Source organism: Pelecanus crispus, chromosome 1 (assembly GCF_030463565.1).
Source record: "Pelecanus crispus isolate bPelCri1 chromosome 1, bPelCri1.pri, whole genome shotgun sequence".
Lineage (NCBI taxonomy): Eukaryota > Metazoa > Chordata > Aves > Pelecaniformes > Pelecanidae > Pelecanus > Pelecanus crispus.
In genome coordinates, this window is record NC_134643.1 from 155041593 (window position 1) to 155049729 (window position 8137).

The following is an 8137-nucleotide window of genomic DNA, read 5'->3' on the forward strand; positions in this document are numbered from 1 at the left end:
ACAGTTGCCAGGTTAACATGCAGATGAAAAGGAACAAAGGAATAGGCACACATCTGTGGTGTCCTTCAGATCCACTCCAAGATGTCTCCCTCCTTCTGTCAGGCAACTAAAGAGCTATTGAAATGTGATCCTTAGGCAAAAGCCATTCTCTGGCTTAAGCTTTTACTGAAGAGGATTTCTGGTCTGTAGATATGTGCGTCTTTGTATTTCCAAGTCTTTCTCAAGGTTCAGTTCTTCTCTACCGGTGTTTCCTGTGATTTCTAATCACAGATCAGTTTCAACATTCTTACAGTACTAATGATTGGCCCTACTTCAGAGATGCCATCAGACGTACTGGGCACATCCATTTCTTGGCCAAACAGCTGACAGAAAAGTTAGTAACTTTCCTGGTACTTAGCTGAGGTGTTAAACTTGCTCTTCAGCCACATAGTTTTTTTATATGCTGTCATCAATGTATTGCATAACAACATAAGTGTCAAATGTGTTATACTACACATGTGAATATGGATAGTGCCCATGGTTTGTTAAAAGCTCTGGAATGAGCCTACCCTCTGTGAGAATCAGCTACTATAAATTGAGATTGAATTTGCCATAAATGCCCCCTCACCTCAGCTTGGAGAGACGATGTGACTGCATATACCTGCTATACCTCATGAAGCTGTACCCTGAAGACTGTGAGACCATACAGAATTTGACTGCACTGAGGTTTTACAGAATACCAGAGGACTATACATAAGGAAGGTTGAAAGCTAAATGACATTAACTCCAAAGTTGTTTGAATGCCAGCAAAGCAGACATTCAGATGTAGTACAATGAACTACTCAATATCTGTAAAAGGGCAAGTATTTTTGCACAGAATCATATCATGACACAGTCATTCAATCTCTATAGCTGATCATCACTGCCCATGCTGTGATAAAGGGACACAAGGGAAATTAAGGATATGCATCCTCATATTAACACCAGATGCTGTTCTTTTTGCTTCCATACCCTGAATTACTGGCTTTAGTCAGGGCTTGGAAATGCCTGCTTTCTGTTTACCAGTCCCTAGAGAAAAGGAGCTGCTAATATGACTTTTATAGACTGTAGTTGTGTTGATTTGCCTGATCATGTATATGTCAATTTATAAGTGAATTCACATGATAGTTGGTTTGAGGTAATGGGTTATTTCAGTGATTTATATTGCATTTTTTGTTCCATTTTTGCATTTAATAAAACTTTATTTCCCCCTCTCCACATCTGTGGCTTCCGTTTTTGCTGCAGCTAGATAGCAGTAAGTGTCAAAAATTGAACTTACACTAAGGAGAAAAAATGCAATAAAAAGCAAGACTGTTGTTAGACCTGCTCTCCACAAGCAATAAATGTCTCATTTGTACTGTAGAGCAATTTAAACAAAGCCAAATCCAAACAAGTGATTGGAATATGTAATTTCCCAGAGGAGGATGCAGACGGGATCAGTGAGGAAACAGCTGTTGTAAGACACCAGTGCTGAGGATTCTTGTCTGTCTTGCACATGCTACAACATGGTACTGACTGTGAGAGCATAGTCTGTGTCTGCATTTTTGTAGTGTTCCTGGTCGATCACTTTCTGCCGTACACAATGCAGGCTGGAAGAAAAAGAGTATCAAAGAAGTCGCCTTCTCTCTTGATAATTTGAACATAAATGTTGGGAAAAGTTGGGACTATCATATATAGTATCAGTACTATAGTGTAGTACTGTATAAGGGCCTGGAAATGTACAAGGTTTGTAAGTTATAGTTGTCCATGTGACCCGTCCTGTATGTCCACCTTCAGTGTCTGCACCCAGTCTGGAGAGACTTTTTGAGTGAAGGCCCCTCCAAATGGACACCATGTCTAGTTCCATATCCATAATTTCTTCCTACTATAAGCACTTCTGTTCCTCCATTGCCATCTACATTCAAGATATGAGAAGAGGTAGAACTTGCAAACCAGGGTAAATGGTAAAAGGTCATAAATTTGACAAAAAAAAAAAAAAGATTAGCAGGTAAGAAGATAGACATGTGAGTCTGGCCTGGAAGATTATTGTAGAACTGTGGTTATATATTAAAGTTGTCCTTCTCTATCTCGCTTTCTTAGAGAAACTAAAAAAAAATTGGCTTTCTTTTTAGACATGACTATGGTCTGGCTTGCACGGAAGAGGCAACTTTTACATCATTAAAACATATCTATATTTAATAAAATGTTTGAAATGTTGCATTTCCTAGTGACATGCTTGTGACGTAGTTGAAAAGTATTCAGTATTTTGAAAAAGAAAATGTGACTGCATTTTTGGGAAATAGTTTTCTGATTTAGTAACTATAATTAGATAAAGTGCCTGAGTGAAACAGTAGTTACCAAGCTTTCTGCAAGAGCCACAAGTTATGTAAAACAGAAAATGGAAAAAAGGCTCCACAAGAATCTATTCCAGTTTTGATCAACTCATGACAGCTTCCTGTGGTTCAACAATCCAAATTTCCTGAACTTCAGTGAAAGCAGCTGCAGATAGACCACATTTTTTAGTTTCATTGTTAGCTAAATATATAAACAACTCATCACAGGCATTTGTCTCTTATATTACATTGTTTGATCTTCCATCTGGCCTCTGTTGGTGAGATATAGTATGTATAATAGCAAGATATACCACAGTCCAATGTAACATATTTGTTGCTTATTACCTATCAAATTACCTATCAAATACAAAAACAGAGTTCAGTACATTGATGGCTTAAGGCATTAATGAAAGATAATCAAATAGATTCATGGCTTATTGCTCTAATTCTTTTGACCACTACCATAGTTAAGCCAATTTCAGTCATGTGCTGGAGACCTTGTTTCAATATGGGGTTATAAAACTGCATTGCAGGAAAATTGTAGCTGTTTGAGGTTTTTTGACTATGGTGAAAGAATACTGTTCCATAAGAAGTTCCAAAACTATTTGTAATGCTGTATGAATCTGACTTTTTAGAAACAATTGGGCAAATTCAGAAGTGACAGTGTCTGTTCATGAAGATCTGTCAGTACATAATAGGAACAATCCGAACATCCCTAGCAAAGAGGTCTCTTGAGGGACTTCATTATTGGGTACACCTCATTTCTGTATTCAGGCCTTCAGTTGGAGACTCGAGCCTAAGTATTCAACTCAGCTGTGATAGCAATGTCTCTTGTCTATGTATAGTGGCTTAATATGTAGTATGTTAAGCATATTTATTTATATAGTACTTAAGGAGGATACACCCTTTGGGGACTAGCAGCAAAAATTCAGCTACAAGGAAGGAGCTCATATTTTGGAAATGAAAACTTGTGAGAACCTCAGGATTGTTGCCAGCTGCCAGCACGATGAAGGAAAATCAAATGATACAGTGCAAATACCAGTGAAGTGAGAACTTGAGACCTGCAAGGCCATGAGGATCACCAGGAGAATCATGTGAATAGTTTCTAGGAGAGTTTAAATTGTTTAGGCTGGTAAAATGAACAGGGAAAGGAATAGGAGTGCTATCCATGCAAATGCATACAGGAAAAGAAAAAGCACTAGAAAGAAGAGGAGTTGTTTAAGCTAAGGAACGGTACTGACACAGACACGTGGCCATGAATAAATTTACAATGGGTGTTAAAGCCATTAGAACAGTAAGGTCTCCTGTGGGAGTAATGGGGAAAATATTCTGATCTACTTCTGTGCTGGACCCCAGTAAGTTTCTGAAAGAAAACCCATAATACAACAATGGTCAGTCATCCTTGTCAGTTTTATGTTTCTTGGCTTGCAGTAAGCAGGCTAGGCTATCAAGGAAGGCAAGAAGGGACTGGCATGGAATTTGAGGTGTTAGACAATCTTTTCTAATTAGCTACTAAAGATTGTGAGAGTGAAAAGATTTTAAAGGCCTGGGTTGTGAGTATTTGCTTTGGTCTTTCTCTGTCCGCAAGTGATCTATTAAGTTATTAGTATATCCAAAGTACAACTTGATGCCCAAGGCAGAATGTACTGTGGTGCAGCACCTTTCTACTAAATAACACCATCTTCCCTTATTTCACAGAGGAGTAACAGGTGAGTTACCCCACTGGTCCATAATGTGCCCTTGACTGTATGCCATTTCACTGACTGTATAACCTACTACAAAATGGACAGAGGTTGATGTTTAGGTATGGTTCAGACACCTCCTGTGACAACAGAACCAACACCACTGACTCATTGTAGAAGATAATCGGAGCGGAAAATTTCTTACCCACTCAGTGTTAACCATAGCTGGGCAGAGGAGGAGGTGATGTGTAAATGTGTCAAGCCAGAATAGTACCAGAATACTAAAGACATGTAATCCTCCCAGTACTGTAAGACTACGCTACATACACACTGAGATGGTGCATTTCCACCCCTGCTTCTTGGCTGGCAAAACACTTGAGCAAAAGTGAGATGAACAAGGTAAGATATGCACCTCCACCTTGACTTTCCACAGGGGTGGGGAAGCAATCCTGAGCATGCAGCCTGCAATCTCCTGGAGCTATAGTGTGAAATATATTAAATGTGTGTCAGCGAGTGAGTGAGTGAGAGGAGAGGGAGGGGAGAGAAAGGAAGCAGGAAGGATATTCTGGAGCAGTCCTTTACCCTCTTCTTTATAAACTTGCTCTAGCAGCAAAGGGTAAATATGAACTTGGGAAGTACAGGCGTGTGAGGCTTCTTTTTTAGCATATACATTACTCTTACAGAAGACGACGGGGTGAATTGGAGCAGAGGCTCAGCCAAATATTTGACAAGATTTTCATCCAGTGTGGTAACCGGTATGACATACCACTCAGTTTTCTGGCAGCACGGCTTTCAAAACTCTATGTGACTGGTGCTTTTGTTGTATATCTAAGATCTTCTCTAGCAGTTGGACTACTCAAGTTTTTTGAATAATAAACCTATTACTTGGAGTGTATAACAATTAGTACTTAAAATGAATGAAGTATATTTTGTGTCTGTAAAATGCATCTTTGGGAAGGAACCGTCTTCTTTTTCTGATAGTCTGAGCAACGGCTTGAAGGTAGCATGGGCTTGACTTTACCTGTGTTGCACCCTATAATTCCTTCAAGAGAAGAGGACAGTAAAATGCCTTTTTTTTTTTTTTTTTCTAGTCAGAAAGGACACCTTCAAAGAGCTTAAGTCTTTATATTGAAACCTACAGAGATACATTGGAACCTTTTGTAACTTATAAACCAAACATATATTTTGTACTGGGGCAACACACTGAAGATATTTTAGGAGACAATCACCAAGCTCGATCATCAATAGGCTCTGTTCTGGAAAAAGAAGAGAAATATACACCTGGTAGAAGCTGTGAATATGCATCTTATGTCTCCAAATGCTCAGGACCCAAAATAACCAAGCATTAATAGTGGCCATCACCTAAAGGTGTATGTACAAACAGAGGCAACATTGAAATCACCTCTTATGTAGCAAAAGCCTTTTTTATTTTCCTGTTGTGAAAATAGAGTAATTGATCCAATTTGCAGTAGAGAGTGAACTTCACACAAGAAAAGAAACAACTCCTACTGTTCTTGAAATAAGTCTCGTGCAAACTGATGGACCTATATATTTACATGACCTCTATTGAAAGGGAGAATTGGGGTCTGAACTGATGACTAGGTGCTCTCAGATGCTTTTATATAGTTTGAGTCACTGTCCAGCCTGTCTTTTAAGGTTTTACATCCATACAGAAAGCCTAGAAGAGGGGCTGGCCCATATGGGACTGTATAGGCTGAAGTGTTCTGCCTGCCTAGCAGGTCCAAGGGGCAAGTCACAAATAGCTCATATTCATCAGCGCTTCTCTTTTCTCTTTCTGCCAAAGCTGCATTGGGGTAACCAACAAGGCTCAACTGTGAGGTCACAGATAGAAAGTAATAGTGTATCACAGCACCCTTATAGTGTCTGCTTGCCATGGGTGTGGAAGGTAGCTGAGGAGACTAAGGGTAAGGAGAACTCAGCTCTTATAGTGAGTATTATTTGGTGTTGGGCAGAAATGTGGCTCTCTCGCAGATTTCAGATATTGCACACTTTTTGAACCATCTAGTAGCAGCATTTGCACAAAAAAAACCTTTTACCCTTCCTGCTCTTAAATGAAGAAAACTAAAAAGTCCAACGTATTTTTGTGCACAATGCAAATAGAAGATTTTAAAATGCAAAAGGCTTTGATATTTTACTAGGGGCAAACTTTTTTCCCGTGTTCTTTTTACAAGAAGATGACCTGGAAATTTCGAACCTAACGCAACTGAACTGAGAAAGGAAGGGATGATGACAGTGAGGTAGAGGAAATTCCTGTAAAGGAAATAGACTCAACACAGTGCACAGCTAGAACTAACCACAGTTCTTACCATGTAGTGTAGGATGTGCAGGTAAGATCTTCAGACAATTATTTTTTTTTAATGATAGCTTTTAGCTTCAGATTTTAGCCTTCCCTACCCCATCTGCTTGACAGGTGAGTTGGTTTTATTATCTTTGAATGTGCATTTTAAAGTAAGTTGGTTTTAATTGCTTGGTCAGACAAAACAGTAGTGTCTTCATAAGTAGCTTCGTTAGGTTGGGTTTTTTTTTTTTTTTTTTTTGCTTTAAAGGTATGGTGAAGCTTTTTTCTTCTGTGTAACTATTACTAATCTTACTATTAGAATCAGATTATGTTTGCCTTTCCATTGATGTAAATCTAACACAAGACATAGGAATTGATTGCTCTGATGCTGAAGTAATTTTCATCAGAATCAGAACAGTCAATTGTAAGGTTGTGGCTTGCCTCTCTTTACTAGACTTCAGAGATATCATGAAACATGGTGCAGCTCTCAAGAAATTGTTTTTGGTTTTTTTTTTTTGCTTATATTTTATGTAAATACACACAAAATGCTATGAAATTGAGATTTACGGTTTTCTTGTGAGAGTCCTTTGTGTTGAAACATAGGCAAAATAATACAGTTTTTATTCTTCTCTTTTACATTTTTTTACCACAGGAAATTATGTTAAGATCACATCAGTTTCTTTTGTATATAAGTTACTTTCCAATTAAATGGCATCCTAAATCCCTAGACTAAGGATATGATAATATGGGTGTGCACATGGCAGGAGAAAGTGGAGAGACTCTTGACAATACGTTGCCCAGAGTAGAGTGCTTTCTTTTTCTGGCAGATATTGACAAAGATAAAATGAGTCACTGAATATACTGTGTCACTGAATCACCTTGAGTCGACCTGCAGCACAAATACACCTGAATGGTCAGTTTAAGGTTGTTCTGTTTCAGGTACCCCCCTCCTTTGGTAACTGCTGTCTGCTTCTGCTGTGAATTTCTCTCTTCCTGTCAAGCATACTTGCAAGATGACACTTCTTATTTTCACATGCTACCATACTTTTTAAGCACTATAAAAATTCAAAGTTTCTGAGGTTCTCTAATATAAGTGTTATCAGTCAGCAGAAAAATTGGCAGTGGTGTATTTTCCCATGTGTCATGGTTTAGCCCCAGCCAGCAGCTAAGCACCATGCAGCTGCTTGCTCACTCCCCCTACCCCGATGGGATGGGGGAGAGAATCGGAGGAGGAAGAGTGAGAAACACTCCTGGGTTGAGATAAGAACAGTTTAATAATTGAAATAAGGTTAATAATAATAATAATAATAATAACAACAATAATCATAATAATATAATGATAATAATAATAACAATATACAAAGCAAGTGATGCACAATGCAATTGCTCACCACCCGCCAACCGATACCCAGACAGTTCCTGAGCAGTGGTCGCTGCTCCCCGGCCAACCCCCTCCCAGTTTATATACTGAGCATGACGTCATATGGTATGGAATAGCCCTTTGGCCAGTTTGGATCAACTATCTTGGTTGTGCCCCCTCCCAGTTTTTTGTGCCCCTGGTAGAGCATGGGAAGCTGAAAAGTCCTTGACTAGTATAAGCAGTACTCAGCAACAACTAAAACATCAGTGTGTTATCAGCATTCTTCTCCTACTATATCCAAAACACAGCACTATGCCAGCTACTAGGAAGAAAATTAAGTCTATCCCAGCTGAAACCAGGACACCATGGCTAGCAAAAGACAACAGAAAATTATACAGATTGCTAACCAAAGTGATAACATTCATTAGATAACCCTCCTGTTCACACTTTTTCCCCATTTGTGGTG